The sequence below is a fragment of the Bemisia tabaci genome, chromosome 3, assembly GCF_918797505.1.
Source record: "Bemisia tabaci chromosome 3, PGI_BMITA_v3".
NCBI lineage: Eukaryota > Metazoa > Arthropoda > Insecta > Hemiptera > Aleyrodidae > Bemisia > Bemisia tabaci.
This window is the reverse complement of record NC_092795.1, coordinates 42273803-42295485: the sequence shown is the minus strand read 5'-3', so window position 1 is coordinate 42295485 and position 21683 is coordinate 42273803. Positions and strand designations below refer to the sequence as shown.

Here is a 21683-nt window from a genome sequence, read left to right as displayed (position 1 = left end):
ACCCCTCACTTTTTCAAAACTTTCGTCAGATACTGTTTTGAAAAAAATTGCATTAGAATCACTGGAAAAAAAAAAAAAAAAAAACACATTGGATCTAGAGTCCAGACTCTTAAAAACATCGACAAGAACAAGTACTCTTGATTCAATCAGAATCTAGCTTAAATCAAGAACCAAGCCTCTTAAAGTAAGCGGATTTCGTTTTGATTCAAGCAAAAATCCGATTGAATAAGGGGTTTTTTCTTGTCAATGTTTTCAAGAGTCTGGACTCTAGATCCAATGTGTTTTTTTTCTAGTGATGTTTTCGTTTTAAAAGAATAATGGTGAATGGAAACTAAATTCATTATTGACAAAATAGAATGGTATAAAAAACAAAATCTCACTTTCTTGGAATAGCGTAGGCTGATCCTTTCCTTCGTTCTTCGATCAAATCCAGATAATAATGAACCGACTGCACTCTTAAAGTTCCCCACGTAACGTTATACACGTATTGCTCTCGCCTCCATGCGTAGCCGCCTCTGTTGAAGTTTGGTTCAGGCGAATCTATACGCATGATTGTCTCATTAGTTTTCGGTTACGTCACGGGGACCTCTCGCGGGAATTGCATCAGACGATATAAAATTTTGCCATAAAATCTCGGCGTTATGGTGAGAGGAAAATAATCGTGGGTAACGCACTTCCGTCCGATCCACTTAATTTTAAAAGTTAACTCTAAAATGCGAACAAAAAGTGCGGTAGTAAAATAGCCGACGAAGTCGCTGGGGTCGACTAACGAGGTATGCTACGGTGGAAGTAAGTGTGAGAAACAATAGTAAACTAAAAAATGATATAAAATTACTTTTTTATACCTTAATAGCTTAATTTTACAGAGATATAGAGAAATAATAGATTTAGACCATATATACCACTTCTGCCTAGAAAAAATCAAGGCTTATGAATGTGAGCATGGCAATGAAATAGTATTTGATGTAGAATATTTAGAAGATTGATCACAAAAGTTTTTTCTGCTTTTAATCAAAGGAGGAGTGAAATTTGTATCATTACGTAGTATTTCATATTTCAGCATAAAGATTTTACACCAATTTGATGTTGAAACGTTGAGCCAAAGTGACTTACAAATTCGCATCTAACGCACGTCCTCTTAATAGACTGACTTACGACCGGTCAATTTGACTCTTTCGCCTTGGTTTGTCTGTTTTTTTTTTTTTTTTTTTTTTTTTTTTTTTTTTTTTTTTTTTTTACAAATAATTTGATATATGTCTTTTCAGCCGCATGTCGGTAAGATTCGTGGTAGACTTTAGTATACCTACCCTATGCCTGAACCCTAAGTGACGATTGTCAATTTAGGGTCTCTAAGGTGATCTGTGAAAAACCGATATTCAATCGAATTTCAATGGGTGCTTTGGATCGAACTGTCGACCGTAATCAATTGAATATCACATCGCAATATCTTTCATATAAAATCATAAAAATGAAGCGTGACGCATAACGCCTACGGCGCGAAGCTCTTCGGGAGGATGGAGTGTGAAACGGTTAGGGGACGTAACCCCCCCCCCCCCCCCCCCGATAGCGTATAAAATCAACACGATGACGACCAAGTTATCGCTGTTACAATTTTCGATTCTCTGCAAAATTGGACTGCAGTTTGCAATTTGAACCTATAAATTCTGGCGCATCTGAAAAAACACTTATGTGCATAGGGAAACTAGTGGCACATACGTTGTTTTTAAACCGGGCCGGAATTTATAGTTCCTAATTGTAAAATGTAGTCCAATTTTCAATAGAGCTCCGGCGCCGGCGCGAAACAAAGGAGCGGGAGGGGTGGCGAACTCGGCCACGCATTCCCTGGCACGGCGGAGTCCTTGATAAAAATGCCGGGTTTATGAGGAAATGCGGTATCATTAGGCCAATCAAAAGACGGTCTCTTGCGGGGACAAAAGGTTAAGGACCACTAGCGCGACTAAATACTTGCATAGATCAGTATTTCTTCCCGACGAGCGAGGCGGAGCGGCGTCTGTTGGGGCTATTAGGCGCGGGCTCTAAGAAAAACGGCTTGGCAATGGCCGATGGGCGTCGAGCGCGCGCCGGGGCACGAGCAGAATTCGTGAAACGACGGAACCGGGACGCCGCCGCCGCGCCGCACCACTCATCAACGCTCGTCATCAAAAAACAGTTGCATCACTCATTTGAATAAATGCCGCCCGTGCAAGCGCACGCGCCGCTTAAATGTCACCCGGCACTTATTGCTTCAACACGAGGTATCGAATCCAACGGTGCATCGAGCAAAGATTATGACTAGTTGCATTCTCGAATAAGGCAGGGTCGGAGTTATGATTTTGGGGCTCATGCGAGCAGTATTTAGGTTCAGTTACACGATCAAATTGAGCCATCAAACTGAGGCTCTGATTGGTGGAAAAAGACCTGAGGTGAGGATGCGACCAACGAGAGGCCCAATTTGATGGCTCAATTTGATCGCGTAACTGAACCCTTATGGTGCGCGGCCACTTGAAGTGCGTCAAAGGGGGAGGATCGGTGCAATTACCCAAATATGAGATTCCGAGGGGCCTCGAGGCCGAAAACTGAAAGAGGAATTTTTGGGCACATAGTATGAGGTGAAAAGAAGGGAAGAGGACTCCTTGTAGATTATGTTGTAAGCCTATGAGAAACAAGGGAAAATACTAAGTCGAAAAGAAACAATTGAAAAGTTTTTGTTGATGGGGAAAGGGAAAATGTTTGCTTTGCTGGCCTCTTGGTGGTTCGGGCCTCCTAATGTGCTTTCTATAGGAAATCCGACTCTGCGATAAGGTAACCAAACTGACAAATAGTGGAATGTGACCGTCCAAGGAAAAAATGACCTCAATCCATGGGGTTGAAAATTTCCAGCTGAACAATTTTTAATGATAAGCCTGGATGAAAAGGATAATGTAAGTGGTTCCTGGGTCCCTGATCAAGTCAGCTTTCCAGGAAATCTAGGAGCCTGTATTACGTACTTAGCTAGTCATGCGACAGCTAAATAAAACCGGCTGCACGCTGCTGAAATATTGGCTAGAATCTAGTATTTATTACTAGATTTCCTGTGGACAATCAGGAATTTAGAACCACTAACATTTTTTCTCATCCGCATGGGTCGAAAAATCAGATTTGTAATTTCGTAAGAAAATTCGTCCAGTATTCGTCGTTGTAAGTTTCGGCTTGATGTATAAATCCCGCGTGGCATCGTTCCTTTATGCGCTGATTTTTTTTCATTTTTTTAAAAAATAATTTTTAACCGATAATGTTGAGCTCTGAACTTACGATACAGACTTCCAAAGAGCTTTATTTCAAACTATATACGTTTCATGACTTGTTAATTTCAAACAAGAGTCACAAAAGTTTAATTTGGAGATTTAGACGTTTAAGTCTGACGGGTGGACAATTGGACATTAAGAACTTTCAAGTGTCTGTTTCTGCAGGTGTGTAGAGATTTCCAATGAAAATGCTTCCTAGAAAAGAATTTAGTCCATTACTCGCCCCTTACTTTCACCCGTCGGGCAACAAAATTTAAAAAAAGAAGAAGAAAAACAACAGATAAATTGGCTTCCCTCTTAAGCAGCCTTGAGGAATCTCGAAAGGGGCATCGATCCATCGATCCTGAGCGATCTGCATTCGGAATTCATTTTTTTCTCCTGTTAATTTCGCATTTTTTCCTAGCGTCCGCCTCGACAACGGATTTTCCCGCGACAAAAATTCCAACGATGCCTGATCCGCCCCTCAGCGAACAAATTAGCAATTAACCTTTGTTCGTGCATATGATTATTGCGCTATTCCCCGCAATCCCATACGTCACCGGAAGAAATTGCCGAAGCAACGGCACGCCGCCCGTGCTTTGTTCGCGCTGCGACGCCACGAGCGGACCCGCAGTGCCGGCCACTTTCTTTTATGCGAATTTTTTCGCTGAACTTTCGTTTTGATAAATTAAATTTGGACCGGCGTCAAGCGCAAATACGGCCGGCTACTAAGTGCGACTGCCAGTTTGCATAAAAGAGCACGCGGCCAATAAAATGGAATCCGACGTCAACCTGCAGCTATGGATTCCTATAAATGTCGGAGACGTTAATAATGCTCGCATTAGGGGCATACAAATGGTAGGATAGTCAGTGATTACGTCCTGAGTGACGGTTAAAAATTACGAGCCGAGCATTAAAATAGGATTGTTGTCCGCCATTTGATGGTCCGTCCTGGTGATTTGTCCACTGCGAGGTCCGTGTGATCGATTTGCGTCTTCACTGAGTAAGCGACCCGAGGGCGCGAGCTGCAAACTTATTGGTTGCGATTGGTCGTCGAGATTATCGAGTGGGCTCTTCAACTCAGGTTTTCGCGCCACTAATTACTCGAGACAAGTGGCCGATAATCAAGATTAATGGTAAAACGATGCTCACACGTTTCTTACACCCTAGAAACAATTTGTAGAGAAAGGATGAGCTCAGTAACAGATTTGGAAATCAACTCCTTCTTTTTATCTATTAAACTTGATAGTATAATAATATTGGTAGTGGCATATCGAAATTTTATTTAATGTAATTAAAACATAGATGATGATGGATGACGTATAAATACTTAAAAAATGAAATGGACGGATGTGAACGTTTATTTTTAGATCGATTTCTTATGAGACGAGTGTAGAAAGTTTAAAAATTAATACATGAATCAATTTATAATAATTAATTTTTAATTTTTTTCATATTTACAAATCAAGATTTATCATCGATTAGATATTATATTTGATTAATAGTATAATAGAAATTAATATTCTATGGGAGGTTTAATGATCACATCACTTTCTTTTAACCGTTCATCTTGAATTCGGTAATCAGTTAATATTAAAAGCGCAACATAAAATTAATTTTGAAAAAATTTGAATTTGAAAAAGTTTTAAAATTAGCTTTATATACTGATATTAATACTATTTATCCTCATTCCAAGATTTGATAGGAACTATCGTTGTTGGATAAACGGAAAGCATTTTAGACGTCTTGCATGCAAACAATGTTCCTTCCGAGCAGTCCTTAACACAAGCTTACTTTAGAATTTGTGATAGTAAACTGTAACGAATGGCTTTAATTGAAACCGTGCACAGGCCCTTTTTTTTTTTTTTTTTTTTTTTTTTTTTTTTTTTTTTACTGCCGAAGCTACCTACGACGTGTTGCGACCGATGCGACACTGACCATAGCACCTTGATGCAACTATTCGTGCTCAGTGAATGTGCGTGTTGCATTCAGAAAAACTGAAGGCGTTCTGGCTTTTCCGCTGTCGCAGATAATTCTAATGCGATTATTACAAAACTGACGACCAAAATCGACCGCTTGGCAACCTGGTAGAGGAACGAGGATCCATAAGGAATAAAGATCGCAGAATAAAATGGGAGGCATGATTACTAATCCTATGATCACCGCGCGCAACTACTCGGCCTGACTGAGCTTTCAGCACACTTCTCAGTTTTTGTGCGTGTTTTTTGTGTTTTTGGTAGTCGCTGTATCGTCTTTGTAAGTTAGCTGTTCTTTTTCTAAATTCATTATTGTGACGTAGGAGTAATTGAGGGGAGAGGGAGAAACTTACATCCATGAGCTTTAACCCTCGATTTGATTACGTTCATTTTGTTCCTATTTTTGATACCTGTAGGACTTAGTTTCTTTTGCGACGCGGGAAGGTAAACTAGATTATTTTTTAACAAGTGTAATTGGGTTGCTGATGATTATTCAACATTTATTATTTTTTTTTTTTTTTTTTTTTTTTTTTTTAATTTGATTTGTATTTTTAGTTTGAAGCCGTTCAAAAACTGAGGCCAAGTTAAAGTAGCTTCCGACAGTTGCCATTCACTCCAAGAAACTGAGTACATCGAGGGCTAAATTTCTCTTCGAGGCAGAGAGTGCCGCGAAATGTCACCTGTTTCCAGAGACTGCATATGATATGCTTCGATAGCTCATAAAGGCACGTATCACGTCAAGTGTCGAGAGGCCGGATCGATTCATCGCGGGCACTGGCTTCAAATCTGAATGGGATTCCCTTTCTTTTGTTCTGCGATCAGAATTCAGGTAGTCGGATGGGACGGGCCGGCAATGCGGTTGAAATCTTGACATTTGAGGGATCGATCCGGGGATGATCATTAGATCCTGAGTTAAATACCATTGCCCGGCAATGATATACGAAATCCAGTCTTTGGAGTTAACTAGCCGCCCCGGCAAGTTCGCTCAACCTATCCGATATTTGAATTTCCCGCGTAAATCAGACTACCGCTACCTCGCTGCGCGGCGCTTCCATTCCTACTGCGTTATCTATTCTAACTATTATTACAATCCTACTATTTTTCTCCTTCTTCTCCTTCTTCTTCTTCTTCCTCCTCCTTCTCTTCTTCTCAAATGATCTTCGCATCGAGAAACTCGTAAATTTTAAACAGACAATTACAAGAAAAATTGTTTAAAAGTAGTTCTAATAAAGCCCTTTTTAGTGTGCAATTTTGAACCATTATATCAATAATTGAAATTACATCAGTAAAGAAATTGAAACATGTGACTTTACTGTAACTTTTTACTTAATCTGGTTTTAACCAGAATTGAAAGAATTGAAAGAAAAAAATCATAATAATGCTTCAAACACGGGAGGCTTCTTTTTCAGAGATCTATTATGTAAAAGTCCTGAAGCATTTTTCCTTTAAAAATATACCAAAAGTGTTATTCTAATTAATACTTCTTGACAAATTTTTTAAGAGTTTGTGAAAAAAGCTTCACGTATTCGCTTTTACTAGGTCAAATCATCTTCATAGTGTTGTTTATACTTTTGATTGTAGAAGTGTAGAACCCTCCTCTCTACCCTGACCGCATTTCGGAATTATTGGTTTTAATTTATTGGGAAGAAAAGTCTCATCGATATTTCCTGCGAAAAATTTGACAGAGCCTAGGGGAAAAAAAATTCTTGTTTTAGAAAAGATACCGGTAGGTTTGCGTTTCTTCTTTCTCCCGACTTGTAGATTCACATACATGTGAAACAAAACTTTCGTTGCGAACACAGAAATTAAAAGTTTTCTTTTACAATGAAGTGCGCGGAGGAATAAAACCTTACACCTCCATCACTTAATCACCTTTCTCAATACGCTCCTTGTCACTGTTACCTCGCGTCATTTTCGGGTTATTTCCCCGGCCTAATTATACCCACAATAATAGTACTACTCCCTTTAATATATTAAGTACCATCCCCGAGATTTCAGCCACTTCCGAAAATGATGATTCATTGGAGCCTTTGAGTTAATAGATCACGATATTGCTTTTCAGTACCCACAGGTGCGGTGATTAATGTGTGTCAACGTGATGGGCCGTTGACAGCAAAGAGGGCAGTAAGTGCCAAAATGAAGTTTTGGTAAAACGGGCTCGGAGGCATGTTACCGGAAAATTTTATTACAGAAGCCTCCGTTTTTTCTCAAATTATCACGAATCGTCCGAAAGATTCCTAGAGATCGTTTGGATGATTAAAAATCGACTGATTTAATTTCCATTACATAAAAAGGGTATTTTTCATTTTCATGCTAGGTTATTGTTAGGCAAGACAGCCGTAAGTGCTATCTTCTGCATGCTTTCGTGGTTGCGTTTTGGACGCACAACAAACACATTTTCAGGTTAGAAATTGGCAGAAGAGGGCGGCACTTTACTGGAAAGCACTGTTCTCATTGGCTCTCATGCATCTACGGCTGTCTTGAAAAAAAACTGTGTCATTTTTTGTGCACTTACGGCTTTTACATACGTCTCGTTTTCATTAAATTAGGATGAATTTTGCTGTTTTAGCTGTCTCAGTAATTTCATCTAAAAGAATTTAGACGAATTTTGAAGAAAACTCGATTTCGAAAATGTTGCACTTACGGCTCTCTTCGCTATCACGGCAGAACTGCTACCTTGCCTGAAACTACGTCATTTTTTGCGCACTTGCGGCTTTCTCATATGTCTCGTTTCCATGAAAGTAAGATGAATTTTGCTATTTTAGCTATTTCTGTGATTTCATCTAAAATGGATTAGACGAATTTTTAAGGAGCCTTGATTTCGAAAATTTGACCCTTACTGCTCTCTACGCTATGACAGCAGTGAGGAGAGCGTTAGACAATTTTGTTTTTACATCTTAAAGGATTGGGGCCCACGTCACTAAAGCTAGGTAAGCGGGGAGGGGGAGGTTCGGAAACTCCGAGTTCAGCGTTACGTATTTTCTGAACAATCCCTAATCGCACAGTGATCAAATACACACAATTTTGCCGTTAATAGTACCACTGAGACTATTTCATGGCCCAAGAAATGTGCAAGAGAAACTGTAGACGCACTTCCCTCTCGACGGCGATACCATATTAAATAAATCAGCAAAAGCGTATTAAATCGTAGATTATGACATTTTCTCTTTATTTTCTCATGGTGTAGTATTTTGATCGAATTTTTCGCTTCACAAAAAATCTATCAGACGGGTTCTCCATCAGATCAGCCCTCCGCCCCTATTACCGGACGTGATGCACTTATCTCTGAAATATCGAGGCATATCATATCGACGGCTGAAGTGTGACAGCACGTATCTCCATCGCGGTGTCTTCGCTTATAATTTATTTTTTTAAGGAGGAACAAGTCAGCTTCATAGCTTGATATCCAAACAGAATATCCAAACAACAGAGAAAAAAATTAAAGAAGTTTTGTTAAAATTACGTTGACTATAAGTTTACAAGAAAAAAATAATGTATGACCGAGAGTCTAGAATCTCGCAAACAGATATATGCGGTCTCGCACTTTAGGCATCGATATGTAGTCTCTGAGCAGGTGAACACAGAACAATAACAAATCTTAACTTAATTTATGTCTGGCAAACGACTAAAATATACAAAATTTGTGGTTGATCGCACAGCCAGTCCTTGGTTGATTTTTCTTAAACCATCGAGTTCAACGTGAGCTGCCTACTAGAAATTAGAATACACGTCAGCACATGACACAAATTCATGGATTTTCCTCTTTTTCGACAGTTTTTTTAAACAATAATTTGAGGCAACTCTTTTTTTCGAGAGCTTTTTCTGTTCATATTTTCTTCTTGCGCTTAATTTGAAGTTTTTGCCGGTACTGGATCACACAATTATTCAAATATTTTTTTCTTGTTATTTTACTCTATATTATAGCTCAAGAGCTTGAGGAGGCAGCATATATTCTGCGACAGAAAGATTTTTAGGTATATTCCCCGACAGCTAAAATGGCAGTTCAAATTTGGATTAAAATGCACGATTTGGCTATGCAAGGACGATGCATCGCTTGGCTAACATAGGTGCGTAACTGCACATTGAAATGAGCCCGAAAAAGCTTTGAAATGTATGGAAGACAGGGTTCATTGTAGAGTGCAATTACGCCCATATGTCAGGTAGGTGACGATATGCATCCCTTCAACAAATGACAGTGGCTGGCTGCTCATGTGTCAGTTTGTGCATTTAATTCCGCATTCAACCGGCCAGTTTGGCCTTTTAATTCCAGGCGAACAGCCACCAGCCCTCGATTGCTGAACGAGAGCTAGACTTGGCCGAAATCTGGTCAGACGCCACCCTGGAAAACCCGTACGCGCGGTGGGCAATTGAGTCAAATGATCTTTGTCGCGACCCTTTCTCCGTGGCCCGTGGCACCGATCCCGCATACATTCCTCTTTCACTTTTAACTTTTCCTTTCCGTGTTTCCGTCGATCTTGATGAAATGACGGCCGCGAAGCAGTATGAAGTCCTGCCTCTCCTCTAATTGACGACGCGCTCGTGGACCATCCTCGATTTTATAGTATGTTCAATCTTTGGGCTCAATTTGGCGACTTGGTTGGTCAAGTCAAGGGGCCTGCGACAGAGCGACGGATTTTGCATCGCATGATCGAGAGATCAGGAATTCAGTTATCTAAGTTTAAAGAAATATTTTACTGATAATCATTTGCGACAGATCTTGGTTATTATAAAGATAGTTTATTTCATTTTAATAATTTTGACAACTTCTCAGGGAATGGAGGGGGCGCGGTGCGTGACTCATTTTATTAAATTACATCACGTGGAAGTATTAGTGACTCTCATTCACATGTTGTGTAAAATCTCATGGTATTACCCGCTGAATCGATGACTGATGATAAGTAATTTTCGGGAAGATGGTTTCATGGAGAAAAATGATTATTAGCGGTGTCTGAGGAGTATCTTACAAGCAATTTTTGTATTTTTCGTTTCCGCAAAGTATGTTTCTTGAGAATTTGCCATAGTCTGTTATATGAATCGAAAATTTGTTTTGGCTGTCGATTAATATGCAGATATGTTTTGGCTATTGTTTGGCTGTTAATTTTTGCTTAAAAAATCACTGGCTGATTCCTCAAAAATATACCGCAGTATTTTGTATGTATATGACAAGTATGCTAAATTGACAGGCAAGACTGCAACAAATTCTAAAAATTTTGAAAAGCCCGGCATCCGGCGGCGGGCAAAATGGGCCAAAGCCAAAACCCCTATGCGCCCAACTTGATTCGCGAAGAAAGCAGTTTTTCACTTTGATGCTTGCTGTAAGTGATGATCATTAATGCCTAAGGACAGGGATACGTAAGTTTCGGTACAGGTTTTGTGGACCCTAGCGCGATAACAGAAGGCAAATTCACAGATTATTGAGAAGCCCAATTTATGGCTCTTAAGCTGGCCAACTGATGAAGTATAACAAAACTCGAATCGATATGGAATCTGGCCCGAATATGGATCCCTCGGCGTGACCTTTGCTTTGTATTCCAATGTATCAGCCAGAGCTGAATATTCACCGTCTCAGTCGTACACTGATACTCATATTAAAGGTTCTCTTTAATGAAAATGTTGTCGAATATTTGGACTGCATTTTGCAATTTGGAACTATAAATTCTGCCTCTTCTGGAAAAACACGTATGTGCTTAGGGAAACTACTGGCACATACGTTATTTTTAAACCGGGCTAGAATTTATAGTTCCAAATTGCAAAATGTAGTCCATTTGACTTTGATATATATCCATGCAGAATAGTATGGGCCCAGTGCTAATCTACAATGCACTATTCTAGATTCCCGATACTAACAGATCAGGGCACTTTTTTAAGTGCTTTCTTTCCCATTTGAAAAAACCCAATGACGTTGCAAAACGAGGTGTTAAGGTCATTGAAGACTAAAAGTGAATTTCAAGTGAGGATGGTGGGTATTTTCAATGCAACCTGTTAAAGATTATGGAGAGAAGTTCCCCCACTACAAAAGTCAAAGTTGCTCTTGGTTCTCGAAAAAAAAGGGATTTTCAAAAATCATGAAGATATTTTGTAGCTTCCGTGTGCGTCAATGTACGTGAGAAAATGCTGAAAAAATTCCTCTCTTGAGGTGATGTTTATCATTACTGAAAGTAGGCACCGAATGACGGAAAATCATGAATGCTACCTAGCTTGTTGGGCTTACCTATTTTGTTGTGAGCCCAATTGAGAGATTATACACTAGGCTCGTTAAAAATCTGAGAAATTTTTCGTTGCCGTCACGTAAAAGTTCGTAAAGAAGTGCACCGGAACAAAATTCTCTGTTTTCGTGGGAATTTTGAATCATCACTCAGAGTGAGCACCAAAAGCGAAAAATTGCTTAATTTTGCGAATCACGTTGAACGCATAGAATTTTCAGCCTACTTAATTCATTGGTCGAGGTTTTGTCAACAATTTGAGAATTTTTTGGTCGCCTTCCAGTAAGATTAATCAAAAAAAGTTTTGCCCGAACACGCAATTGTGTCTGTCTAATCAGCGTCGTAGGCACATAACAGACGATAGCAAATCGTAAATAAATCATAATTTGCGGAATCGCAATGAGCCAACATCCCCCCCCCCCCCAAAAAAAAAACCCTTAGACTCTCAAAAATGATGTTAAAACCATTCTTTTTCTGTGAGGTCCTCCGGAAAAGACATCAATTCAATGGGAAAATTAGAAAATTTGAGTAAGTGGAAGATATTGCCGCTCCTCGGGCGGAAGGGCGTAACTCAATTTCCTCGTGAGCTGCGGTTCACATATAAGTTCATGCTTTCTGGGGCTCATATAGAAACCGAGGTACACCCTAACGTCAAAGAAGCGACGCTATAAACAACCCAAAAGTTGGTCAATACAACAGTGGTGAGACATTGTAAATGGAACTCATGCCTCTAAAGGACTTATCAATTGTCACTAGCCCAATATCAAAAAACAGCAACGGCAACGGTCTAGCCAGAGATTTGGAATTGGATGAAGATGGAGTTTCCAATCGACATCCTCTCATCAGTCATTAGGGGATGAAAGTAATGTGCGAACAATGTGAATGGCAACACGGCAGGCTCCTCGCCGGTACCCTTCGCATTCGCACCGCGGCAAGGCTCCATTCAGCCTGCGTCGCTTCCCGTTCCCAGAACTGCTCCTTGCACCGGGGTAACTAAAGTATAAGCTCAAGGAAAATTTTTTGTTTCTCATTTTCTGGGATTAACTTTTCTCAATGTATTCGGATTCTGTATAAAATTTCAATCAAAGTGATATAAAAAAAAATCCAAAAAGTCAATTATTCACCCAGGAGAAAAATGTTTGGTATTCTGAATATTTATGAGGAGAGCAAATCAATTAATTGTCAGAACTAAAGCTGCCATTTTTTTTTGTCCTGCCACCACAACGCCTAAAATGGATCCAAGTCTGGGAGATGATATGGCTTGAGGAAGTGAGTGTATTGTTGGGTTGGGAAAGGTACCAGCAAGGAGCTATTTTGGATCACCGGAGAGAGCAGTTAGTCCAAATGTTGAATGTTATCAAGGAAATGGGCCTAGTGCTGTTTAAACGGAACATTTCATTAATGAGCCCACCATTTTCGTAAAATTCGCAATGATGATCAGAAAGTCTATTATGTCTATGTATAGAAAAAATGAACCACGGTGAATAGAAATGGTTTACTAAAGGGTTTGTCATGTCGCAGTTTTTCAATTTTTCTCAGTTTTAAATGCAACTTTGACAGCTGGTCGAGTGTATTTCGTGATTATACTACGGTTTTAGGGGTGCAGCCGGTGCACGTGTACCAGGAAATTGTTGAGCTATTTAATGTTTTTACCTCGGTGTTCCGCGGTTATCAACATCCATAATGTAGGGAGGAACCCAGTAGATGTTCAACGCTCCCGTGCGTGGGGAAAACACGGTTATTAATTCCGCATAGCACTTACGGCTTTCTTGCCTAAAACTAGCCGAACATGAAAATAAATAAAACCCTATTATTATGAATTTGAAATAAAATCGGTCAATTTTTAATCATCCAAACAATTTCTGGGAGTCTTTCGGACGATTAGTGATATTTGAGAAAGAACGGAGGCCTCTTTCAGTACAGTTTTCTGGTCAGACGCTTCTGAGCCCGTTCTATCAAAATTTCATGTTCGCAGTCACTATCTCTTCGCTATTAAGTACAGTAGAATACCAGAGGGTCCGCCTTTCACCTGCTCTGCGGTCAAACGTACGGGGATTAGTGTCTAATGTGAAGTATCGAGAAATCATGAAGAAACGTAATGCAACAAACAAATCGAAAGTACAATGGTATGCGGTTAAGCGAAGAAGATTGAACAATTGGACTATATTTTCCGATTTTTTTTTATTTCTTTTTTCTCTTTTGGAACTAACATTTTAGGCTCTCGTCATATCCAAGTGAAGTGGTCTAAGTATAATTCCAATCCCTCTCCACATCAAAAAATTAATTAAAGTAACTCGATTTTCAGGTTTTTTTTTTTTTTTTTTTTTTTTTTTTTTCAAATTCATTTCCTTTACTCTCTTTGGATTGGAAATATCCGAGAACATCCCGTGTTCTAACTTCCTGACGGCTTTTCAGTTAATAAAGAAAACTCATCACAAATGAAATGACGGTACATAAACTAACTGAGATCCCTTTCCGAAATATACCCTCGTTATTTGAATATTGCGGGGAGCATATCATAATCGATGAATATACTTATGTACAAAGTTGGGTTCAAACCAAATATGCAACTACTTTAACTCTGCGGAGTGGCGGGTTGCATACGCTTGATTTTGCGGGCGAAATCTAAGATCTGCCCAGGCTTTCGCGATAAAATTGCGAATGGGGGAAGTTGCATTTATTCTTTACACCCTCCTCTTTTAACTAAATTAGGGAAAATTTAAATTTTTAGTTCTTTTACGTGTAAAAAAATCAGGTTATCTGGTATGGTCATATTTAACGAATGGCGGATGAAAGACTGCCTGAGGAGGTACTGAAATGGAATCCTCTTGGAAGGAAACGTATTGGAGACGCCCAGCAAAATCTTGGATTGGTGGCATTCAAAATGAAATTTCGAGGATCTATTTACCAGATGACCTATATTCCGATAGACAAGGATGGCGATTAGGTGTAGCAAAGCGCCCGCCGGGAGCACTGTAAAAGCGACGGGTAAATAACATAAAAAAATACGCCATGATCATTGATATTATGGTCAAATCAATTGAAAGCAATTTTTTGTAGATTGACTAATTAGGAATCAAAACATTTGTTTAAAATAAAACAATGTAATGTTGTCTAATAATATTTAAGCAATTTTTTTTTTTTTTTTTTTTTTTTTTTTTTTTTTTTTTTTTTAAATTGAATAAGCCTTATGATATTCAATATCCGTTCCCTGCGGTAAACCCGTTTCACGATCGTGAATTTTTATGACACATAATAATTGTAAGGAGCCTATTGTGTTAAATATATAAAGAAATTAGCGAGCATAAACAGTTAAGGAAATTTGAGAAGGAATGATGAAATGCCGTAGAAAAAGTAGATGTCATTGCACTCATGCATCATTTTGTCAGTCGGACGGACGAAAATGAAACACAAGAAGACGCGGCCGAATTAGAGCCACCATTCAAAGCCTGGACAAGACTTTGAAATCGAGGAGGTTGAGCGAATTGTCGCCGTCCGTTGAATCAACTCGAAATCGCTGATTCTGAGCGAACTATCCGGCCGTTGATAGTTAACTCAAGATTTCACTTTCATCGGAGAAGAGACCGATCCGAGGTCCTGATTTTAACGGCATGCGTTCCACATCCCCTCGCGCCTCCGAAGGGGTTGACAGCGCGGTACGCGTTCCGATCCCCGTCCAGATTTCAATACCGAGGGAATTCCCGGTACAGTTGCCTCTTGATACCTGAGGCCGAGGCAACTCGGATATGAGCTATTGCGGTCTCTGCCTGTTTCACATAAAAACATGCGAGCATCCCAGTCGAATCTCGCCCACATTTCCTCGCTTGGCTGACATAACGACGTAACTATACTGCGCGATGAACCCTGTCGATCATATAACTCAACGTTTTTCCAGGATCATCTCTCAGTGTAGTTACGCCCTTATGTCAGCCAAGCGACGATTTATTCTTCGCCGACTGTCCTCCTCGATACCTCGAAAGCCACAAGTTCCGCTTTTTCTGTAACCTCCGTGTCATCAAATTCTAAAAATTTGATGGCTATACATCAATCGCAGTTGAGGGCTACGGATACGCGTCGGTCATGTGCGTGTGTTCTTCTTCTTTTCTTTTTCTTTTTTTCTTCCTCTTCGACACATTTTTTCTCTGTCATGTTCCTTTTGCGAGCGTGTCTTCTTGCGAAACGGGACGTTCACCAAAATCAAGTTTCTCACGAACTTCACGGAGAAAGGCTTGCGCTCAAACTTACAGCGTGTTGCTTGTTTTGCTCGCATTTTTTGCGCCTCTTTCCGCCTAAGGCGCGCCGAGCAATTTGTGGGTTATACTTTCCTCGACAAGATTACTTTGAAAAAAGTGGAAGCAGGGCAAAATTTAATTCAAGAGATCGGTTCATATTTCGGAAGACATTGGTGGTTTTTTGTTAGCATGCGAATCCGTAATCTTTGGAGGAAATCTATGATATTCACGAATGTGCCAGTTGCTTCTGCTACGCGAAAACGGTTTCACCGATCTTTAAAAAATATATATGGTCCGGGTAGTGATGTCCGTGTTGTATGTTAAGGAGCGAAACGATCATAAAAAGTGTGTCGCATTTAACGCCACCCAGTCACCCAATGACTTGCAGCTTGATCTAATTTCCCATTGCAACGATTCAGAAACATTGATAATTGCTGATGGTTCGGTCCTTAAAAAAGTGGGCGCTGTGTGTCTAGTTGTGTTACTAAAAAAACCTCCGGTCGTGGAAACCGTACTTACCGGCTATGTAGACATACAGTCCACGTTCCGGGCTCAGAGGCCGAGAGTTCCGGGCGTAGCACCCGGAACAATCGAAGCTACGACTCCAGCGCCCGGATCAATCAAAACTCGGATCCAACACCCGGAACTTTCGGTCTCTGAGCCCGGAACGGACGGCATGTCTGTAAAGCCAGTAGCTTTTTTTCCAGAGATACCATGAAGCCCGTTATTTTTTTATAAGTGGAGAAAAATATTTTCGATCGAAAAAAGTACTGTAAGTGACTTAAGTTGAAACAGATATCACATCGGCAATAAAAATCCTATGCAGTGACTTAAAATTACCTGAAAAACTCAAAGCCTTCCTTTCAACGGTTCCTACAAAAAGTGCATACTTAGGTATGATTTTTTAATCGGCGATAAAATGACTGCCGGCTCAGTTAAAAAAATTTTACACTTCTAGCTCTGAGGAAGTAACGAAAAAATAGTCAACTCTGAGTAAAAGTTGATTTCAAGCAAGTTCACTGAAAATACTGGAATGAGAACCGGGCAAGCTCAAACTTTTCTCTTGAGAGTTACCAAAATTATTATGCAATAAGAGGTGTAAAATCGAACGTCTGACTGGTTATGTAGAGCACGATTACTTTTTATGACAGCAAAGAGTTTTATCACTTCTGGCAAAAAGCGCAAAGTGAAAGATTATTGATTTGTTAAAATTCCAATCCTTCATTTTAAGCTGGCAAACTCCATCTCCCAATGACTCTATGCAGAGTGTCAACACATTTAGATTATGAAGAATGGGACAAAATCCGTGCCCAATACTTTCATCTCGTCAGTTTGTTTACCTGTGACTTTATTATCCTCTCGTTATAGTTTACTACCGCTCATAAAATTCGAGACAGATAATGATTGTTGGAACGTCATTAATTAAGTGCCGATTTCACCGACGCCGCGGGCTCCTGCGCTCGCAATACGAAAACCACCAATATCAAGAAGTAATAAATGAATCTGAGAGAGTTGAGTTCATTTGTTATATTTCCTTCCTGCCTGCCGGGAAGAATTTCTCTTGAAATTGGCAACGAGCCTACACGTGACAATGCCTACGTGATGTCTTCATTCGAGGTCCAATCGGAGGCTGTATTCGATGCTACCGGTTTTTGGCCTTCTCCAATTGGAGCCTTTGATTCCTCTTTGAGTTCCTCCGTTTATTATCTCTAAAAATGCCTTTAGTAAATAGAGTGAGGAACCCAAAACAATATTTTTCTGGGAGAAAAATAGATAGGGCATAGATAGGGGCCATAGCTCCCTAGTAGATAATGTCAAGAAAAGGCTTCGGGACATTTAAGTTCGTCACCCTAGTTAAAATGAAAAATAATTTTTTTCATGATTATTTTCTCGTTGCTTGTAAGCCACGTTTTAGATACTCTGATAGTACGCACTGCGAGAAAATTCAACACAAAAGTTAGGTTAATACGGGAAGTAAAACTCAAAACAACTCAAGCATTCGGTTGACTTTGGGCTTTTCCAGTTTCTCCATTGTTTTCTGAGCTAAATTCAGCGCAAACTGAATCAAAATCAACACGAAATTTGGGTTGGTTTGGGTTTAACTCAACCTATGCCTATTTCATGCCAAATTCATACTTCAGCTTTGGAATGAAGTTAGAAGCAAAAGTTTTTGGTTAAGAAAAGCGATCCGTTTTGGAAGGGGGGGGGGGGAGCCAGTCATCCAGATGGTAAACTTCGGGCAATTGAATGCACGCTCTAATGTGAACAGGATCTAGGATAGATGGCTTTTAAATACATTTCTACTTCTCTTCCTCGAGAACTCGTCTCAGGGAAAATCAAGAGACGAAAATCCTTATAAAGATTCGTGTGTGTCTGAATCAACGCTCACCAGTGACAAAGGCAATCGTAGGAATGACAGGTGAGACCTTTGGAATAAATGTGTACAATGGTCATGTAAGTAACGGCGATCGCACAGTTGCAAAAATAGTTTGGTACTAGAACTAGCCGATTCAAACGCATCTACTAAATCCGTAATTTCTGGAATAGGTTGGGACGGTACATTTTTATTAAATTTTACGGGTAATTTCCAATTATAGCTTCAATAATATACAACAAAGCGGTACAATAGTGCCATGGGCCCACACTTCTTTGGGGGGAAAAACAAGGCCAAAAAATCGAAAGGTTTAATTAGAGTCAAATATTTTGAGCTTTAAGCCTTGTTTTCCCTACAAAATAGTCAGGATCCAGCACTTTTTTTACCACCTTGTTACACACAGTTCGAACAGTACACAATCCTCAGTGTTTTCTTCAATTATATATTGGTATCATAAAAAATTACTTAATGTCCTATATCCTTGAACAGGGCATTACATGTTCTGATCGGACTTAACTTTGTTTTAATCAAGGGTCTTTTTACCTCTATTTTAAATATAAAAAGATAACAGTTATCATTCTAAGGTCATCGTAAATAGTTCGCATCATCGTTCGCATATAGCCATTTTTGCCTGGAAACATGACACTTTTACAACAATTCACGTCTAGATGAATTTTGAAAATGCAGTATTTCATTTCAGTCTGAGGGTGCTTTTCGCCTGACACTTAAATGTTAGTTGGTATGTTACTGAAAATATAGTAGAGGTAAAAAAGAATAGTTATACCAGACTTTTCCATTTTATTCTTTGAATCTACTCACTGTAAAACTAGAGCATGGCGAGCAATGCGAAGAACGGCAAAATACCCGCTGTCAACTGTGGCCAGTCGAGCTCTCTGCTCAGTTGGGATGACAGACGTAGACTGAGGACGACATCATTGTTACAGTCGTTTCACAAAGCTTCTTGTCAAGATTTATACTGTATTTGTCAGCCCAAGTCCGCAAGTTTTTTGCCACACTCGAGTTTCTTTTGGGTCCGCACTTAGATGTTCGGTCTGCTGCTCCTTCAAATGCAGGCGTGTTTGCATGATCGTAGCTGGAAAAAAAGTGTGACTGGACAATGGGCTGATATTTACCCTTATTTTCGTGAGTCTAATGGTGCTAAATGGCTGCATACAGTTAGAAATTTTCTGGAGTGCAGGTTCACTTTTACAAAATTTTAGTTATTATCCAATTTAGGTCCAATTTTAGTTGTATATGTACCTACTCATGAGGATTGGAAATCGTCATTCTTCCCCGAAGATAAAATTTTACCGGATGCACGAGAAGGGACCTAAACTTTTAACGATTCAAAATTGAATAAAAACCTAACTAGTATTAATTAAAACTTCACTAGTATCACTAGTAAGAACCACTTTACAGAGGGGCTGAATAAGAGAATTTTGGTATGAATGAGAAAATTGACAGAAAGATGCTCCTTATACTTGTCGAAAAAAAGGGAAATTAACCATGTGGTTTCATAAACGATTTCAACCGAATGTGAGGAATGTCCTTTTTCTTGCTAGCTTTGCATGTTTCCAAGAACGTTTCGGCTTTAGGAAGGTTTCATGCCGAAAACTTAGCTTCACCATTTTCAGACCTATTTACTAAGATTCGTTGCGCGGGAGAGATTTCTTGTGCAAATAAAACCCCTTGTCAAAGATTTTTTTTCTGAGCTCTTGAGACAAAAAATAGCAAATAGTATTGAAAATTCCAAGCTCTCCGCGTAATGAAACCCGAGCGAATTTGTTTCATGCGCTTGTTTCAATTATTGATGTACCTATGTTGCAAAATCCCTCTCGATAAGGGTCCATTAACTTAGATTTACTGAAAAATCAGGCAAGATGAATCCAATATTTCATCCTTGGACATAATGTAAAATCTATTTGTCACGAGAAAAGAGCTGAGCAAAATTTTAATTAAAAGTAGCGATTGTTTAAACGTTCGAAGCCGACTTTTTGCGTGAGTTTTTATACGACGGATCGATCCGTGAGTCCATAACACATCAAAGAACCGTGTTACTTGGAAGATTGGATATCAGCGCAGTAATCGACAATTGAAACTTCTCTCCCGGTAGAAATGAAAAGCAAAGAATATTAATCTTGACGGGCTGCTTGGTAGCCCCGCCGAGTGCTACTGAAAGAAAAGAGACTGGAAAGAAATGTCTGTGTCACATATAAGGAATCTAGATTAGTTTGCCCACGCGACGGACAAAGCAGACGTAAATAGATGCATTTCCAACTATATTATCATTATATCACGGCGGTTGATCTTCCGATGTGCAGGTAAGAAAATGAATAACGTTTTAATAAACTCTTTAGTCCATCGTTGCCAGTGGCCGATTGCTTTTATTCTAGTGCCTTTGACGGTCTAACCGGTATAGTTCCTGAGTTAGCATCAGTCAGTGTAGACTCTTCGTTAACAGAAAACTCAGATGATAACCACTAAAGTAAGTCAAAGTTGCTGAAAATAATAATTTATGATTTAGACTCTTCGCTAGGGGAAAAATGAATTGACCACTAAAGAAAGTCAAATAATCCAAAAATAAAAATTTAGCCGTTTAGAAGACCATCCAAAACAGTTCTTACGAATATTCCTGTTCCTCATTAATGTGTGGAATTGTAGCCTTTAAAATCCGGCATACTAATAGTAATTATACCTAGCGACATTGTGAGATGGATGCAGAAATTAAATGAGAGAATATTCGGCCTTAAATAGATTCCCGTGACTAAACTCTAAAACGGTTTTGATTTTTTTATGATTTTTTTTCGAAACAACAAACCCATAGAACAATTATAAAATGAGATTATTATACCGAAGTATAATTATACCGATATTATAAAGTAAAATCGGTGATATTGCTGCTTTACATATTTGTTTGCAGCTTTTCCTCAATATTCTCATCAATCCTTCAATTTTTTTTTCGGGAGGGGGGGGGGGGCGTATTGTGCTTAGCCTGATGTCATCTGGACTATATTTTGCGATAGCAAAATTCTATACCCGGTTCATATCAGAAACAAAATACGTGCCAATAGTTTCCCTATGCAGTTAGATGCTTTCATAAAAGAGCCAGTAATAGGAGCTCCTTGTTAAAGCTAATTCAGCTTCAATCAGATATGTCTCCGTGGTAACAGAATTCTATATACATACGCATTGTAACGCTATAAACCCGTGTGAATAAAGTCATATCCACAGCATTATTATGAATATTATTATTATAAAATTGAATAGTTATTCAATAGTTCTGATTGTTGCTAAATGTAAGCAACAAAATGGTGACCTCGACGTGAAATTGCAAATTGTGGTATACAATTGTAAGGGGGAGGTGGATGTCTAAACACTGGTACCTGACAAAGGAGGGGAATCACAAAGAACCTGACGATTCATGCACGGCTCCTAGGGGCTCTTTTGCCCGACTCCATCACCTTTAATGCTGCTAAAAAAGCATGTTCAGTGTTGCTTGAACAGGGACCCTGTCTATTGGTGCATGTCCAGAAGATGCCTTTGGTGCCGGCAACGCAGGGCCCTCTATCGCCGATGCAATAAAGACATCTGCCCGAGGGCCGCCGGCCGGGGTCCGGGAGGCGGCTTTGGGCGTT

The 21683-nt window shown here is 39.5% G+C and overlaps 1 protein-coding gene across 1 annotated transcript in view; it reads right to left on the bottom strand.

Annotated features, from left to right (window-relative positions):
- Nucleotides 1-21683, bottom strand: part of LOC109037612 (uncharacterized) — a 144884-nt gene that overhangs the window by 58394 nt on the left and 64807 nt on the right. The window lies entirely within an intron of this gene.